This window comes from Gorilla gorilla, chromosome 5 (assembly GCF_029281585.2).
Source record: "Gorilla gorilla gorilla isolate KB3781 chromosome 5, NHGRI_mGorGor1-v2.1_pri, whole genome shotgun sequence".
Lineage (NCBI taxonomy): Eukaryota > Metazoa > Chordata > Mammalia > Primates > Hominidae > Gorilla > Gorilla gorilla.
The window spans coordinates 45,328,749-45,348,375 of record NC_073229.2 but is presented as its reverse complement, the minus strand read 5'-3'; the positions used below and the strand labels follow the sequence as shown (position 1 = coordinate 45,348,375).

The 19,627-nt window shown below is 41.1% G+C and overlaps 3 non-coding genes and 1 pseudogene across 3 annotated transcripts; 3 read left to right on the top strand and 1 right to left on the bottom strand.

Annotated features, from left to right (window-relative positions):
• The first annotated feature begins 356 nt into the window (after positions 1-356).
• Positions 357-2,294, top strand: LOC109025155 (Golgi pH regulator-like; annotated as a pseudogene).
• A 7,435-nt stretch (positions 2,295-9,729) lies between these two features.
• On the top strand, positions 9,730-9,802 carry TRNAV-CAC (transfer RNA valine (anticodon CAC)). Its single transcript has one exon. It is a non-coding gene; the product is annotated as a tRNA-Val (tRNA).
• Positions 9,803-11,584: 1,782 nt separating this feature from the next.
• TRNAT-AGU (transfer RNA threonine (anticodon AGU)) lies at positions 11,585-11,658 on the bottom strand. The gene has a single exon. It is a non-coding gene; the product is annotated as a tRNA-Thr (tRNA).
• A 5,485-nt stretch (positions 11,659-17,143) lies between these two features.
• Positions 17,144-17,226, top strand: TRNAL-UAA (transfer RNA leucine (anticodon UAA)). Its single transcript has one exon. It is a non-coding gene; the product is annotated as a tRNA-Leu (tRNA).
• Positions 17,227-19,627: the final 2,401 nt, after the last annotated feature.

Here is a 19,627-nt window from a genome sequence, read left to right as displayed (position 1 = left end):
ACTCTGTCTCAAAAAACAAACAAACAAATAAACAAGAGAGGAGACGCAGAAGACTAAAATCAGAAATGAAAGTGGAGGCGTCCGCTCCACCTACGCTGAGCCCGAGGCGGGAAGCTCTGGACACAGCCATTGACTGGCTGGCTGCGGCGCAGCTTGATGGCGTCAGGCTGACCAGCCGCAGTCCCTACGGCTGCACCTGGGCGAAGGCCGCCTGTGTGAGAGGCCGGTGGCCCCAGCGTGCCGTGGCCTTGGAAGTGGAAAATGGAGGCAGGAGCCCTCCCTACACTTCACCATAGGCTTCCTGATTGATTCCAGCATCGTGATTACCTCCCAGATACTATTTTTTTTTTTAATTTGGGTGGCTTTTCTTCATGTGCCAATTGTTTAAGAACTATGAGGTGCGTCAGTATGTTGTACAGGTGATCTTCTCTGTGACGTTTGCATTTTCTTGCACTATGTTTGAGCTCATCATCTTTGAAATCTTAGGAGTATTGAGTAGCAGCTCTCGTTATTTTTACTGGAAATTGAACCTAGGTGTAATTCTGCTGATTCTGGTTTTCATGGTGCGTTTTTACACTGGCTATTTTATTGTGAGCAACATCCGACTACTTTTGTCTCCTCTGTCTTAGTGCATAAACAACGACTGCTTTTTTCCTGTCTCTTGTGGTTGACCTTTATCTGTTTTTTCTGGAAACTAGGAGATTCCTTTCCCATTCTCAGCCCAAAACATGGGATCTTATCCATAGAACAGCTCATCAGCTGGGTTGGTGTGATTGGATTTACTCTCATGGCCCTCCTTTCTGGATTTGGTGCTGTCTACTGCACATACACTTTGATGTCTTATTTCCTCAGGAATGTGACTGACACAGATATTCTAGCCCTGGAACAGCGACTGCTCCAAACCATGGATATGATCATAACCACAAAGAAAAGATGGCAATGGCACAGAGAACGATGTTCCAGAAAGGGGAGGTGCATAACAAACCATCAGGATTCTGGGGAATGATAGAAAGTATTACCACTTACTCAACAGGAAGTGGATGCTTTGGAAGAACTAAGCAGGCAGCTTTTTCTGAAAACAGCTGATCTGTATGCTACCAAGGAGAGAACAGAATACTCCAAAACCTTCAAAAGGAAATATTTCAATTTTCTGGGTTACTTTTTCTCTATTTACTGTGTTTGAAAAATTTTCATGGCACTATCAACATTGCTTTTGATCGAGTTGGGAAAATGGATCCTGTCACAAGAGGCGTTGAGATCACTGTGAATTATCTGGGAATACAGTGTGATGTGAAATTTTGGTCCCAACACATTTCCTCCATTCTTGTTGGAATAATCATCGCCACATCCATCAGAGGATTGCTGATCACTCATACCAAGTTCTTTTATGCCATCTCTAGCAGTAAGTCCTCCAGTGTCAATGTCCTGCTATTAGCACAGATAATGGGCATGTACTTTGTCTCCTCTGCACTTCTAATCTGAATGAGTATGCCTCTAGAATACTGCACCATAATTACCGAAGTCCTTGGAGAACTGCAGTTCAATTTCTGTTACCATTGGTTTGATGTGATCTTCCTGGTCAGCACTCTCTCTAGCATAGTGTTTCTCTATTTGGCTCACTAACAGGCACCAGAGAAGCACATGACACCTTGAACTTAGGGCTACCACAGACTGTTAGAGGCCAGTGGTCTCAAAATTTAGATATGAAAGGGGAAAAAAATGGAGGGGACCAGGGTCTAACATTTTATAAACAAACAAAATGCTGTGGTAGCATTTTTTACCTCTAGCATCCTCTTTCCTACTCAGGTGATACTGTGATCACGAGTAGCATCAGCTAGAACATGAGAGGGAGCAGTAACTCAAGGCAATACTCAGCAGAGAGCATCCTATGTGGACCTGAGGCTGGTGCAATGGCGGAGAGGAACCGAAAAACTAAGAGGGAAAAATACACCGGAACTCTGGGGCAAGAGATGTCTATGGTAGCTGGGCCAAACACATAGGATATCCATTTTCAGGTTCACATGGAGGTGGTCATAGCTTTCCCTTGAGATTGACTGTCATTAAAATCAGAGATTGTAATGAAAAGAATAAACAGGAAGAAAAGGAAAGAAGGAAAGAAAGGAAGGAAGGAAGGAAAAGAGGAAACATTACGAATTTACAGAAATCAAAAGGATTATAAAAGAATACTGTGAAGAATTGTATGCCAGCAAATTGGATAACCTAGATGAAGTGGATAAGCTCCTAGAAACAATCTATTAAAATTTAATTAAAAAGAAATAAAAAATGTGAATAGACCTATAACTAGTAAGGATACTGAAGCAGTACGATACAAAAATTTATCCACAAATTACTAGCAAAGTAAAGTTAGCAATATGTTTTTGGGTTTGTTTTTGTTTTTGTTTTTTGAGATGGAGTCTTGCTCTACCAACCAGGCTGGAGTGTAGTGGCGCGAGCTTAGCTTACTACAACCTCCACCTCCCAGATTCAAGCAATTCTCCTGCCTCGGCCTCCCGAGTAGCTGAGACTAAAGGCACACGCCGCCACAACCGGCAAATTTTTTGTATTTTAGTAGAGACGGGGTTTCACTGTGTTGCCCAGGCTGGTCGTGAACTCCTGAGCTCCGGCAATCCTCTGCTTTGGCCTCCCAAAGTGCTGGGATTACAGGCATGAGCCACCATGCCTGGCTAGCAATATGTTAAGAAGATTATACACTACGAAAAAGTAAGATTTATTCCTGGAATGTGAGGATAATTCAACATACAAATATCAGTCAATGTAATATATACCACATTAACAGAATGGAAAAAAATTACATAATCACCTCCATTGATACAGAAAAAGCATTTGACAAAATCCCACACCCTTTCGTGAAAAACAAACAAACAAAAAAACCTACCCAATGAACTAGAAATAGAAGAAAACCTCCTTAACATCATAAAGGCTACTTATGATTAACCTTCAACTAACATCATATTCAATAGTGAAAGGCTGGCCAGGCGCGGTGGCTCACGCTTGTAATCCCAGCACTTTGGGAGGCGGAAGCAGGCGGATCACCTGAGGTCAGGAATTGAAACCAGCCTGGACAACATGGCAAAACCCCATCTCTACTGAAAATACAAAAAAATTAGCCGGGCGTGGCGTGCGCCTGTAGTCCCAGCTACTCAGGAGGCTGAGGCACGGGAATCACTTGAACCTGGGAGGCAGAGGTTGCAGTGAGCTGAGATCTCACCACTGTACTCCAGCCTGGGCGACAGAGTGAGACACCGTCTCAATTAAAAAAAAAATAGTGAAAGACTGAAAACTTTTTTTCCAAGATCAGTAAAAGACAAAAATGCCCACATTCACCACTCTATTCAGCATAGTGTTGGCAGTTCTAGCCACAGAAAGTAGGCAAGAAAGTGAAATAAAAAGCATCCCAGCTGGCTCTGTGGCTCATGCCTATAATCCCAACACTTTGGGAGGCAGAGGCAGGAGGATCGCTTGAGCCAAGTAGTTCGAGACCAGCGCAGGCAATATGGCCAAACCCTGTCTCTACCAAGAATACAAAAATTAGTTGGGTGTGGGTGGGAGGATCGCTGGAGCCTGGGAAGTCGAGGCTACGAGGAGCCATGATTGCGCCACTGCACTCCAGCATGGGTAATCTCCTGTCTCAAAAAATAAACAAATAAAATAAATTTAAAATGTTTAAATTTAAAAAAGAAACTCATCTGCCAATGTTTCACAGCAACATTATTGATTTGGGTTGATTCCACCTGTTGACTATTCAGAAAGCCTAAAAGGAGTAAAAATTTTGATACATGCTGTAATATGAATAAAGAGTGAGAACATTATTCAAAGTGAAATAAGCCAAACATAAAGGACAAATATATGATTTCCACAATAGTAAAATTCATAGAGACAGAAAGAGTAGTTACCAAGGGCTGGGGAAGTGAAGAGAAATGGGGAGTTATTATTTAAAGGATACAGAGTTTCAATTTTGGATGAGAAAAAGTTCTGGAGATGGATAACGGGGATGGTTGCAAGATGATGTGAATGTACTTAATTCTACTGAAATGTACACTTAAAACTAATTCAAATAACAAATTTTATATTATGTATATCTTACCACAGTTTTTAAAAGGCCCTAAAAATATGTAAGGATGTAAATTAAGTGGTTTAGAAAAGTAAAGGGATAGGCTGGGCGCGATGGCTCATGCCTGCCTTCCCAGCACTTTGGGAGGCCAGGGCAGGTGGATCACGAGGTCAGGAGTTAGAGACCAGCCTGGCCAATATGGTGAAACCACATCTCTACTAAAAATACAAAAATTAGCCAGGCATGGTGGCGCACGCCTGTAGTCCCAGCTGCTTGGGAGGCTGAGGCAGAAGAATCACTTGAACCCAGGAGGCAAAGATTGCGGTGAGCTGAGATCACGCCACTGCACTCCAGCTTGGGTGACAGAGTGAGACTCTGTCTCAAAAAAAAAGAAAAGTAAAGGGATAAAGATATATAACACAAAGGTTAGGCTGGGTGTGGTAGCTCATACCTGTAATTCCAGAACATTGCAAGGCTGAGGCAGGTAGATCACTTGAGGCCAGGAGTTCAAGACTGGCTTGGCCAAAATGGTGAAACCCTGTCTCTTACTAAAAATACAAAAATTAGCCAGGTGTGGTGGCCCACCCCTATAGTCCCAGCTACTCAGGAGGCTGAGGCATGACAATCATTTGAACCCAAGAGGCAGAGGTTGTAGTGAGCCAAAATCACGCCATTGCACTCCAGCCTGGGTAACAGAGTGAGTCTCAAAAAATACATAAAATAAATAAAATAAAATAAAGTTAAAAACAACAACAACAACCAAAAAAAAAAAAAAAAACCCCACAAAGGCGAACCATAAAAAAATTAACATAAAACGTATGTATTAACATAAAGTGTAGATTTTAAGACAAGGAGTATTACCATAGAGACGTGACATAATAAAAAAGAAAAGGAGGCATTTCATAGTGATGAAACAGAGACATTTTATAAAACAGAAACGTGAATGCTACATGTGTAGCATTCAATATATATTGTATATATTCAATAATATATAATGATAATAAAAATGACATGAAAACTTATGTCAACACAAAACTCTATCACAATTATTTGTAATCCTTTATTTATAATAGCAAAACACTACAAAACTACTAAAATGTACCTCAATAGGTAGATGGTTAAAGAAACTGTGGTACATCCATACCATAAACAACTACTCAACAATTAAAAGGCAGGAACTGTTGATACAACAAATTGGATGGATCTCAAGGGCATTAGGCTGTGAAAAAGGCCATCCTTTTTTTTTTTTTTTTTTAACACAGAATATTGCTCTGTCACCCAGGCTGGAGTGCAGTGGCACCATCTCTACTCACTGCAACCTCCGCCTCCTGGGTTCAAGCAGTTCTCATGCTTTACCCTCCCGAGAAGCTGGGACTACAGGCGTGAGCCACCATGCCCAGCTAATTTTTGTATTTTTAGTAGAGATGTGGTTTCACCATGTTGGCCAGGCTGGTCTTGAACTCCTGGCCTCATGTGATCCACCTGCCTCGGCCTTCCAGAGTGCAGGGATTACAGGTGTGAGCCACCGCACCTGGCCTATTTCTATAACATTCTAAAAACAAAATAAAAAACAGATTAAGAACACATTAGGCCTGGCCCGGTGGTTCATGCCTATAATCCCAGCACTTTGGGAGGCCGAGGTGGGCGGATCACCTGAAGTCAGGAGTTCAAGAACAGCCTGGCCAACATGGTGAAACCCTGTGCCTACCAAAAATACAAAAAATAGTCAGGTGTGGTGGCACGTGCCTGTAGCCCCAGCTACCTGGGAGGCTGAGGCACGAGAATGGTTTGAACCTGGGAGGCAGAGGTTGCAGTGAGCCAAGGTTGTGCCACTGCACTCCAGCCTGGGCAACAGAGTGACACTGTCTCAAAAAAAAAAGAACATATTAGTAGTTGTGGTGGGGTGGGTGCCATGGGAAGTGAGTGTAGCTAATTAAGTGGTGGCACCCGCAGGGAAATCTTTGTTGTGATGAAACTTTTTTTTCTGGTTTCCAGTGATAGTTACACAAATCTACATATGATAAAATGACCTAGAACTATATACAAACAATGTACCAATGTCAGATTCTTGGGTTTGATATTGTACTATAGTTATATAAGATGTAGCCATTGGGGGAACTAAATTAAGGGTACAGGGGACTTCTCTGTACTTTCTTTGTAATGGCCTATAAATCTATAATTATTTCAAAATTAAAAATTTAAAAACCTGATGGTAGTGGGGCATGGTGGCCCACATTGGTAATCCCAGCTACTCAGGAGGCTGAGGCAGGAGAATCACTTGAACCCGGGAGGCAGAGGCTGCAGTGAGTTGAGATCGCACCACAGTACTTTAGCCTGGGCAATAGAGCGAGACTCCATCTCAAAAAAAAAAAAAAGTAATAAGAATGTTCTCTAATCAATACAGAATTAAACTAGAAATCAGTAACAGAAACAAAGGAAAATATCCCCAAATGCTTGGGGAAATTACATCACACTCCCAAACAACCTATGGGTTAAAGATAAGTTACAAGAGAAATTAGAAAATAGTTTGAACTAAAAATAATAAAGTACAACATATCCAAACTTATTGACAGCTACTAACACTGTTCTTGGATAGAAAGCTATAGATTTATATACATATATTATCCAGTTGGGCATGTAAGAAGCTACAAGTCATCACTAAGTCCTAAAAACAAGTAAAACCTGAACAAACTGAAAACCCAAGTCTTCTTAGGTCTGTCAGAAAAAATGACGTCACAGGGCAAGCCACTGCTCCCAAAATTGAGAAAGACAAATACAGAGAATCACAACTTACCAGAGAAGAAACCCACAGAACAGACACCATGTGAACTAGCGCTGGAGCAGGGAAACCTGAACTCTAATTAGCAAATTGTTGGTGGCTCAACATTGGCGAGTCTAGGAGATAAAAACTCCAGAACTCAGTCATCTGTACCCCACGATTTTGTTAATTTTACCTCGGGAGCTTGACCAGATTGTCATAGTGAATATGGGAGAAAAATCTCGTCTATCTCTGGTAGCAGGTGGGTCAAGAACCAGTTTGCAATTGGCCAGAGCATTTTGTTCTCTTAATAAGGTCTGCCCTCAGGAGAAACCATTTAACCTCAGCCTAACCTGCTGGGGTTTTATCAGAGCCCAACTGATCTGCGGGAAGGGAAATAACCAATTCCAGCCCACTCTAGCCATCCAGTCCCACCTAAAGTGGGGGAAAACCTAGGAAGCATGTTTAAAGTTGACACAGAGACACAGGTTCACTAACAGACTGAGACCAACATGTGGGACTACAGAATGCTTTATTCCCCCCACACCTTTCCACAACATTACTAAAGTCCTGCTTATAGCACCTCACTTTACCCAGTGGAGCATGTCCTGCTGTCAAGAAAAAATAACAAGGCACAATAAAAAGCAAAATACACAGAAGAGACAGAGCAAGCATCAGAATCAGACTCAGATATGACAGGGATGTTGGAATTCTCAGACGAGGAATTTGAAACAACTGATTAAGATGCTAGGGGCTTTGGCCAGGCGAGGTGGCTCACACCTGTAATCCCAGCACTTTGGGAGGCTCAGGTGGGCGGATCATGTAAGGCTAGGACTTCCAGACCAGCCTGACCAACATGATGAAACCCCGTCTCTACTAAAAATACAAAAAAAATTAGCCAAGCCTGGTGGTACATGTCTGTAATCCCAGCTACTCAGGAGGCTAAGGCATGAGAATTGATTGAACCCATGAAGCAGAGATTGCAGTGAGCTACTGCACTGCATCCTGGGTGACAAAGCGAGGCTCTGTCTCAAAAAAAAAAAAGAAAAAAAAAGACGCGAAAGGCTCTAATGTATAAAAAAGATGGCATGCAAGAACAGATGGGCAATGTAAGCAGAGAGATGGAAATTCTGAGAAAGAGCCAAAAAGACATGCTAGTGATAAAAAACACTATAACATCAAGATAATGAAAAGACAAGCCACACAGTGGGAGAAAATATTTGCTAAAGATATAGCAGATAAAGTACTCTTATTCAAAATCTACAAAGAGCTCTTAAAATTCAACAGTAAGAACACAACCTCATGAAAAAAAAAATGGCCAAAGACCTTAACAATCATGTGACCAAAGAAGATATACAGATGAAAAATAAGCATATGAAAAGGTGTTCCGCATCATATGTCATCAGGCAAATGCACATTAAAACAACAATAAGATATCACTACACACCTATCAGAACAGCTACAGTCCAGAACACTGACAACAGCAAATTTTGGTGAGGCTTTGGACTAACAGGAACTCTGATTCATTCCTGGTGGAATCACAAATGATACAGCTACTTTAAAAGACAGTTTGATGGTTTCTTGCAAAAGTAAACTTATTCTTCTCACACAATCCAGTTATACTGCTTGGTATCTAACCCAAAAGAGTTGAAAAATTATGTCCACATGAACATCTGTACACAGATGTTTATAGCACCTTTATTCATAATTGCCAAAATTTGGAAGCAACCAAAATATTATTCAGTAAGTGAATGGATTAACTGTGATATATGTAGACAATGGAATATTATTCGGCATTAAAAAGAAATGAGATATCAACCCATGAAAAGACATGGAGGAAACTTAAATGCGCATTACTAATAAGCCAATCTGAAAAAGCAAATATTGTATAATTGTAATTATATGACATTCTGGAAAGGCAAAACTATGAACACAGTAAAAAGATCAGTCGTTGCCAGGGCTTGTGAGGATGGAGGGATGAACAGCCCAAGAACAGAGAATTTTTAAGGCAGTGAAACTACTCTGCATGATACTATATTGGTGGGTATATATCATACTTTTGTGCAAATGGATAGAATGTACAGCACCAAGAGTGAAGCCTAATGTAAACTCCGGTCTGTGGGTGATGATGGTATGTCAAGATAGGTCAACAATTGTAATGAATGTACTATTCTAGTGGGGCATGTTGATAGTGAGGGAGTTATGCATGTGCGGGGGCAGGGGCTATATGGGAAATCTCTGTACCTTCTGCTCAAAGTTTTGCTGTGAATCTAGAACCTCTCTTTAAAAAAAAAGTCTATAAAATGCATATGTAAGAAAGAAGAAAGGTTTATGTTTGTGGAACTTTATGAAGGGGAATGAAGCTTGGGACATTAAGCTCGGTGGAGAATTGATTCAGAGAGTCAACCCTAGAATCGGTACGGACAGTCGTGAAGAACAGATATGAAGGGCCTGAACGAGGGACCTATCAACAACAGAGGAGAAGGACATTTTATAAAGTCTGAATGTAAGCTCAGTAGAATTTTGCAACGATTTTGACGCTAGGTGAGAGAGTGAGAAGGAATTCTGAGGTAAGCAGAAGGACAAATTCCAGTCATCACGTCAAGTAAGTAAACGTCAAATCTGGTCAGAGCCAAGATGTTTGAGATTTATCTTATGGAGTTTATAGTTTTAGTATAAGGCTCATAGAACTCAAATACTTAGCAATTTCTGGGTTTTGGATATTTCCTCATCTCGATGTGGTGCTTGTTTTGTAGCAGTTTTAAAATGCGATTGTAGACACTGACTTGAATAGAAAGAAAACAAATTTCTAGGAAGGAGGGATGATTAATAGGGAAGTCCTGATTAGGTCCAGCAGGATAGTTCCTTCTCATAGGGGTTTCTATGATATAAGTTAGGGGTTTCTGTAGTGTAGTGGTTATTACGTTCGCCTCACACGCGAAAAGTCCCCGGTTCGAAACCGGGCGGGAACATTATCTTGTCAGTTTTGTCTTCCTAAAACTTACAGCGACCGCTTGTCTTCCTAAAATTTACAGCGACCGTTTTTAGGACTCCCGCTCTTAGAACCCCGTCCATTCGAATAAATGACTATACCCTGTAAGTTGTTTACGCTGTGTAACTCAGTACCACGAATACGACTTGCTCTCTTCCTATACCAGATTTAGAGAAGAGGGAGCCCCGTGGGAGCCCAAAGACAACAGGAGGCTAAAGGAAGAAGGAGCATATATCTATGTTGAAAGATCCCAGGCTGGTGCTATTTGATGGGATTTGGAAGGAGGTGGATGGAGTTGCCTGAGAAAAGAGTAACTTGAATTGTATAAGAAATGTTACTTTGTTAGAGAAGACTAATAAAAGCATGACTTTCAGAATTCTTTTTATACTGCAACATTTCCCTGCTTAGTACTTTTTTTTTTTTTTTGAGACAGAGTCTCGCTCTGTTGCCCAGGCTGGGGTGCAGTGGCTGTAACCTCCGCCTCCTGGGTTCAAGCGATTCTCCTGCCTCAGCCTCCCAAGTAGCTGAGACTACTGGCGTGCGCCACCACGCCTGGCTACTTTTTGTATTTTTAGTGGAGACGGGGTTTCACTATATTGGCCAGGCTGCTCTCACACTCCTGACCTTGTGATCCGCCCACCTCAGCCTCCCGAAGTGCTGGGATTACAGGCGTGAGCCACCGCGCCTCGCCCCTGTTGAGTACTTTTAAGTGCTCAAGCCTTCTAGCTGTACTTGATATCATTGACTATCACTTTAGATTTCACTCCATTTCAAGGTGTCTCTAAAATCCAGTCTTTTGACAAATAACCACATTCCCAATCAGGACCGTCTTCCCAGTCACGACTGTCTTCATGGGCATGCGACCTACGCATTTGCACAAGGCCAGGCACTTGATTTAATGCTCTGCTATTGCTGGTTTGAAATTCCTAATTTTCCTAAACAAGGAACATTTCCATTTTGCACTGCACTCATAAATTATGTAACTGGTTTTTCTCCTAAATGCTCACAAAGGAGTAATCATCCAATGTAATCATTCCTTACAGGGAGAAGCAAAAAGCTGAGCGCAATACTGCAACAAGGAATGTTATGAGGGAAGGCATTTGTAGAATGTGATACTTTGAAGATATAACTGATAATTTTTTTTTCTTTAAAGAGCAGCTAAAACATAACACTGTATCCAGGGTTTGATTAATATTTTCCATCATTTTATTTTTATCTGTCTAATAAATGATCCACAACTTCAGGCCCCATTTGCTTCCAGCCTCTTGTTAGGTTTTTTGTTTTTGTTTGTGTTTTCTTTTGGTGTTTCACTAATCATCCTTCTTATCCTCCCAAGACGTTGTCATGTTACTCCACTTTTCAATATATTCAGTGAAATTCTAGAGTTCAGAATCATGCAAGGAGGAAGTTATCACAACACTCAATTTATACCATATGTATGTCTCATCTCCTTCCTTGCCTTCCTTTTGAATTGTATTAAAAGCAAAAATGTTACGTGAAGCTGTAAGTTCCTTAGAAATATGAAAAGTAGCTACAAAAATTTAAACGTAGAAAATTGCAGCTCAATTCTAGATGGTTCTAGACGGTTGGTCTCTGGCATACATTTAGCTAATTCATCGTGAATATTTCCAACCCATCACCATGTTCCTCTACAAAGTGCCTCAGACATCGATATTTAAGGTTTGCTGCTTTATTAGGTATAAATCCAAGTCAGGTTTAACTAGTGACAAGAATTTACCTAAGTTTAGGGGAAGAAATAAAGAGGCCTCGCTGGGATTCGAACCCAGGATCTCCTGTTTACTAGACAGGCGCTTTAACCAGCTAAGCCACGAAGCCTCACCTATATTATGGGGGGGTAATTTATTATTTTATAAACATTTACACCTCAGCCTGTCAATGTTTCTACCTCAGTGATTTTCTTTGTAGTAACACAATACCACATTTCTGGATCTCAGTCAAAACCAGTGAATAATGTTCTTGCTGTAGAATAAGAATAGATCCTGAATTAAGAAGACTGTTTTCCTTTAGGAAACTGCTCTAAATGTCAAGAACACCTCCAGACGATAAGTTCTGGCGGCCAGATAGAAAACTTGCTTGGTTTTGAGAACAATTACATCTCTTATGCCTGGCAGTGAATTTGCCTTCTGATGAACTCTCATTTCATTTGTTCATTCAGTGGGTAAGTGGTAACAGGAAAAACACTCTCTCTACATTTTTCTCTAACATGGCCCCCAATGATTCTGCCTGTCCAGCATGCAAAATATAGTCACCCTGGCCACGTCTGACTTCTTTGCAACATGAACTCGACTTCTAGGATGGCGTTATCAAAATCAGGTAAAGGTGCAGATTAAATTCCTTGGGTAAATTTTTTCGGCCGGGCGTGGTGGCTCACGCCTGTAATCCCAGCACTTTGGGAGGCCGAGGCGGGCGGATCACGAGGTCAGAAGATTGAGACCATCCTGGCTAACGTGGTGAAACCCCGTCTCTACTAAAAATACAAAAAATTAGCCAGGGGTGGTGGCGGGCCCCTGTTAGTCCCAGCTACTCAGGAGGCTGAAGCAGGAGAATCGCTTGAACCCGGGAGGCGGAGCTTGCAGTGAGCCAAGATCGCGCCATTGCACTCCAGCCTGGGTGACAGAGCGAGACTCCGTTTCAAAAAAAAAAAAATTTTTTTTCAAATAAGGTTCTATTTAGCTTGAACATCTATGTACTTAAGATACAAGTTACCTGTCTCCCAACTACAGGCAGAGGAGACATAGGATAATCTCGATACACAATCCTATTCAAAAAGAACAAAAACAAGAGGAAAAAGAAAAACAAAAAACAAAAAACAAGAGGCACACTGGTCTGTAGCAATTGTAGAAATCAGTGGGCACATAACGCTAGTGCGTTGATTGGAACTCAGTAATGCCGTCTGAGAATGACTCCCTAGGCTCTTTGGTCCATCTCCTGGGATCTTATTCCACACTCAGATTCATCCATTCTTTTAATAAGAAATATCATTTACTTGCAGCTGAATGGTTTTCTTAGCCTACTTCTTTCCCATAGTAGTCTGGGAGGAAGAGGGGTGAGGTCCAAATTCTTTTCATTTTATGCTGTCCTTTATTCCTTTCAGTCCAGACTGTCAATGTTCAAATACTCTAATTTTCTTCAAAAAATGTGACTTTATGAAAGTTACTGAAGTTTATTCCTTTAGACCAGGGGTTCACAAACTATAGCCCACAGGCCAAATCTGGCCTTATATCTGTTTTTATAAAGCTTTATTGGAACATAACCACATTCATTCATTTAGCATTATCTGTAGCTGCTTTCCTGCAACAGCTGATTTGTGTAATTGCCACATCAACTGAATGGCCCACAATGCCTAAAATATTTACTATCTGGGTCTTTAAAGAAAAAGTTTTCCAGGCCAGAAGCAGTGGTTCACCCCCATAATCCCAGCACTTTGGGAGGCCAAGGCAGGAGGATCACTTGAGCCCAGGAGTTTGAGACCAGCCTGGCCAACCTGGTGAAAACCCCTCTTTACTAAAAATACAAAAAAAATTAGCCGGGTATGGTGGTAGTCCCAGCTACTTGGGAGGCTGAGGCAGGAGAATCACTTGAACCCGGGATGTGGAGGGTGCAGTGAGCCAAGATCGAACCACTCACTGCCCTCCAGCCTGGGCAACAGAGCCGGACTCTGCTTCAATAAAAAAAATTTTTTAAAGTTCGCCAATCTCTTTTAAAACAAAAGCCACATTCATGAAAATAATGCCTTGTCTCCCTTTGGCTTCCCATAAAACTGCAGTAGGGCCACAGTCTTAAGAGTTGTAGAGTTATTGTTTAAAGTATAGGATCCTTAAGGTATGTCCTTAAGAACCTTAGGGGTTTGTTTAGATACCACCTTAAGTCTCTCTGTGGTATTAATAAAGGACTTACAATAACACCCTTGGCTTCATCTTTAGACCACATTTTCTGATCGTACTCTAGACAATAAGCTAAAACATTTGTAAGACTCACCTCATTTATTTCTCTTCTCTCAGGTATCGCAGTCCCAAACTGACAGCAGGCGATGCCTGAAAACAGTTATTTCACATACTTATGTCCAGTATATTTTTCTTGTTGTTTGCAATTTTCCTAACAGTGACTTCTTCACAGGTAGAAGCAGAAACCAATATCTCTTTTATTGGTGTTCTTTTTCAATAGTATTATAATTTCAAGTTCCATCCACATTATTGCATGTATATCTACTCTTACTTTTTATATTGCTTAATAGCCTATGGTGTGCATTTATAACAGTTTACCTGTCCACTTTCCAATAATAAATATTAAATTTTCTTTCAATTTCAAAAGACTAAAATAAGGCTGTAATTAACTTTATCACATGTGTACTCTCGGTAGTTGTGTAAGATTTGAGGCAGTGGATAGGGTGGGGGAAGATTTATGCCTAGGAGCAGAGCAGTTACATCACAGAATGTGAATATACTTAATTTGAATAAGAAGTACTCCAGAATGGCTTCATTATTTTAAACTTCGACTGGCAGGACAGGAGGGTTCTTTTATCACTAGTCCTGCAAAAATTGATTTTATTCAGCTTCTAGTTTTGCCAATGTAATGACAGTAAATGCGATATATATTTTTACTTTTCATTTCTGTGATTACTAAAGATTTTGTGCAATCTTTGTTATTCATGACATATTTCTCTCCTTTAATTGCCTGTCCTATCTTTTGTTCATTTCCTTTTGATCTTGCTGTCCTTCTCTTGCAGATTTTCATGGCTTCTTGATATATATTAAGCCCTTGCCATTTTTGGAGACAATTCAAACATATTCTCCCATTAGTGCATCTATCTACATATTTATTTTTCTACTGTATCCTTTATCTTACATATTCTTGATTTTTTAATTTAAGATTTTTTTTAGCCGGGCGCGGTGTTTCACGCCTGTAATTCCAGCACATTGGGAGGCCAAGGCGGGGGGATCACCTGAGGTCGGGAGTTGGAGACCAGCCTGACCAACATGGAGAAACCCCTGTCTCTACTAAAAATACAAAATTTGCCAGGCATGGTGGTACATGCCTGTAATCCCAGCTACTCGGGAGGCTGAGGCAGGAGAATCGCTTGAACCTGGGAGGCGGAGGTTGCGGAGGGCTGAGATCGCGCCATTGCACTCCAGCCTGGGCAACAAGAGCGAAACTCCGTCTCAAAAAAAAAAAAGATTTTTTTAAAGGTGGGGGTTTTGCTATGTTGGCCAGACTGGCACTGAACTCCTAGGCTCAAGCAACCCTCCTGCCTCAGTCTCCCCAGTAGCTAGACTACAGTGGCTATATTCTTGATTTTAATGTAAGCAAATATGTCTTCTTTGTTTTTTGCCTTATGGTTTGTGCTTTTGAAGTTTTCAAAAGTTTTCTGCTCCTGGGTATAAGGATGTTCTCCTTCATATACTTCTTTTTTTTTTTTTTTTTTTTTTTTTTTGAGACGGAGTCTCGCTCTGTCGCCTAGGCTGGAGTGCAGTGGCACAATCTGGGCTCACTGCAACCTCCACCTCCCCGGCTCAGGCGACTCTCCTGCCTCACCCTTCCGAGTAGCTGGAATTACAGGCATGCGCCACCATGCCCAGCTAATTTTGTATTTTTACTAGAGACGGGGTTTCGCCATGTTGGCCAGGCTAGTCTCCAACTTCCGACCTCAGGTGATCTGCCCTCCTCGGCCTGCCAAAATGCTGGGATTATAGCTGGAGCCACTGAGGCCGACCATCCTTCATATACTTCGAATAGTTTTCTTTTTTACTGTCACATGTAGATTTTTAAACCCTCTAGATAAGTGTACTTTAAAAATCTTCACAGCTGATTGATTGTGCTCTGTAGTTTAAGAGCTAACAGCAATAGAATATTCTGAACATTTTTATGTCTATCTATTTATGATGGTTTCTTTCTCTGATATGCTTTTCATGGAACCTTCCAGTCACCTCCATCCCCATCCTCAAGTCAGTTCTTGCCCCAGCAGCGAGAGACCTGAATTTCCTTCAGTGTTTGGTAGAAGCGGGAATCTCTCAGGCCGTATCTCCTCTTCTAGGAATGGAACCTTGATCTGGCCAGAGACAGAACCCAGAGCCCAACAGCCAAAGGACTTCAGGGGTCCATTCCTTTTCCATGGCTTCATCAGGCAGAGAAAGATCCTGATGTGGACCCAGGCAGTCCTGAGTATCACAAATAAGACCTGGACTCCTGTTTCCTCAGCTGATGAGATTCTGAGGAGATGTTCTCTGATTTTCTTTGCTTGTCTGCTGCAGACCACACAACCTTTGCATATTGTGGTGCTTTCCTCTGATTACCTGAAAAACAAAGGGGCACGCCACACACTAGGTGTTCAGTATTGTTACATAAATTAATTATATTCCAACCCTACTTCAGGATTTCATTTCAGCTCTGTGTCCTCCAGACCCTAAACTTCCTTTCTACGAGCTTATTTCATGAGTTCTTAAATTCCCCCATGACAGCTTTAGCACCCTTCACTGAGTGCCGTTTGGCAGACTATTGAAGTTAGAATTACTTGAGGGTGCTTGGTAAGATTAAGATTCTTGGGACCCATAGTAAATCGCTTTAGTCAGGATCATTGCACGAGGGGTTCTAGAATCCACATTTGTAATAAGTCTCCCAGGAGATACTTTAGCCACAAGAATTGGATTCTCTGTTGTAACAATTGCGAGCTTTTCCGGGAGCACTTAGAGTTCTGGGGCGGCGTATTTCTGTGCAGCCCACACACAGCACAATATGGTCCTTTTGTAGATAGGTTGCATTGTCAGTTTAAAGCATTTTGTCATTAAAATCAAAGAATTTGAACTGCCTTTCTGTCCACTAAAGATCTTAAAATTTACCCCAGCATGAACTCGTTTTAATATAATAAACCTTGGGCCCCCAGTCCTGATGCCTCCAATGACATCAGTGTGTCTGGAATGGAGGTTTGAATTCAGCAGGCAAAACAGTGATCTCTGAAGAAAAAATCGGGACAGTGCCTTTAGTGAAGTAGAAGTAGTAGGTGGTGTTAATACTGTGGTTTCCACTAGGGCACTCCCTCCCCTCATCTCTCCACCCTTCCCCTCCAACCGCTCCCTTGTTTTTCTTTTCAAATCAGGTAAAAACAAAAATTTCTCCGGAAATTTTTGACCAAGTGAGGAGACTCAGGAGAAGTGATTGATGAACACATGCTGTGTTTTCCTATTATATCCTCCTTATATTTTAATACAATTCAGTAAAAACAGGAATAATTCGGTACTTCCTTAACTCTCAGTGCAAATGCCTTTGTTGTTATAAAAAAATGATTGCCTTAGAGCCTGCCGCAGTCACCGGGATGGCCGAGTGGTTAAGGCGTTGGACTTAAGATCCAATGGGCTGGTGCCCGCGTGGGTTCGAACCCCACTCTCGGTAGGTTAAGTTTTCGACTCCTTTCAATACCAGCATTTAAAAAGTACGCGAAGGTAACTTCATTGTTTTTCTACCCCTTTGCGTTAACACTAACGTTTTTTGTCTTCAAATCTAAAGAAATCACCTCAACAGGCAGTAGCGTGTGAATGATTCTCTACCACAACCTATCAGATTGCCAATAGAAGGAAAAACCCCTCATATCCACCGCTCACATCCATGGCCTACTCCAGGACTTTCAATTCCACCAGGAATTGAACCTCTGATGCTATTTGACCGTAAGGCCACAGGTAAGAAACTCTAGTTCTGGGTACCTCCCAGGAAATAAGAGCCACTCCCCAGGATTCTCATAGTTTCCAAATGATTGTACAAGAAAAGCCCAACTCTTAGCTAGGGCTGTCTCTCACACACTCTGGAGAGCATGGTTGAGTCCTTCTCAACAGAGTTGATATGTTTTTTCCAGTTTGAAATGTGCAAATGATCCCTCAGGGAGTTTTATTTTGCATTTAACTGGTTATATTGTCCTTGAGCACCTTTTTATATGTTTAAAAGCCATTTGTATTTCCTTTTCTGTTACATGCATAGTATTCTGTGCTAATTTTTCTACTTAGTTGTTAGGTCTTTCTCTTATGATGTGTAGGGTCTCTTTAAATATGGCTTGATTAAACTTTGTTTTGACATGAATCACAAGTAGTCTAGTTTGTTGTCTTTGAACTTTGGGGTGGCTTGGGACATGTGAAAATGGGTATCTATGCAACTACCAAAGTTATCAGTCTTTTCTTCAAGTTTTATGTTTAACTTAGATATGCCTTTCCCCATTATGAGGTCATTTCACAAAATAACTTTATATCTTCTAGAATATTCTTTTTTACATTTAATTATTTGATCTCATTTTTCCTCTGGTGTAATATGTGAGGTAGAGATCCAACTCTGCATTAGTTCCAGCAGACTACCACTAATCCCAACACCATTACTGAATACTCATATTTCCCAGAGTGATTGAAATGACAGCACACTAAATTCTGTTGCCTTTAAAATTCATAGGACCTTGTGTCTCTAGGAGCATTTGAAAGAGTGGACTTTGGAACTCAGCAATCAGATGTCCTAATTCTGGCTTTCCCATTGAATCTCTGAATCTTAATTTCCTCATTTGTTAAATAAAGATAATAATCCCTACTTCTTAGAAGGGAGTTGTAAGGATTAAAAGAAATATATATATATATATATAGTATCTAAGAAAATGCCTGGCAAATTTTAAAGTGCCCTTTCCCACTATGTAGGTTAGTACCCTTTTCTCTTAGAAGAAACTCACACTTTCCTTTAGAGCCATCCTTCAGAGAAACTCAGAAATTAGATATTGTTCTGGTAGTTAATTTGTTTCTATGTTGGATGATTATTGTCCTGATAGTTATGTTTCTAGGTTGAGATCAAACACCAAGATTCCACACTTGAAATTTATCTGATCCAGGTGGCAGCACAAATTGGGTCATTTTCATGAGCTGCCTCAGTGCTTTGAGTTTGTTCCTGGCCTTGAGAGGGTTGGGGATGTTGGGGCGCAGGGAAGGAAGCACCTTCTGAGAATGTTTATTTGCAACCTCACAGCCAGAATACTCAGGTTTGAGAAAGACTAAGTTCCCACAGAGGAGAATAATTCATCCCTAGCAAAGGTCGGTTTTCTTACTTTTATTTCTGTCACGTGGATGGGGTAGGAAAAAGAGGATGAGTGGTTTTGTTATGTTTCGAAATGAAACTCCAGATGATACGGTTTGGCTGTGTCCCCACCTAAATCTCATCTTGAATTGTAGCTCCCGTAATTCCCATGTGTTGCGGGAGATAATTGAATCACGGGGGCAGTTTCCCCCAATCTGTTCTTGTGGTACTGAATAAGTCTCACAGGAGCTGATGATTTCCTAAGGGGTTTCCCCTTTCAATTGGCTCTCATGCTCTCTTGTCTGCTACCACCTAAGACGTGCCTTTCGCCTTCCACCATGATTGTGAGTCCTCCCCAGTCACGTGGAACTGTGAGTCCATTAAACCTCTTTTTCTTTATGAATTACCCAGTCTTTGGTATGTCTTTATCAGCAGCATGGAAATGGACTAATTCACCAGATGACATAGATTTTACCTGAATCAGATCTTTCTGAAAACACAGCAGTCTGTTTTCTGTGTGGTCAGTTAGCTCAGTTGTTTAGAGCGTAGTGCTGATGACATCAATATTAGGGAATGATCCCTACAGAAGTTATATTATGTAACTTTTCCTAATGGAATGGCCAACTGCAACCTAAAGTCACCACCCAATGCACACCTCTGCCACAAGAGATTTGAATCTATTGTATCTGTCACTTGGTTTTATTATATTTGTCTGATCATTAGTGATGCTGAAAATTGCTACTCAACTCTAATTTCT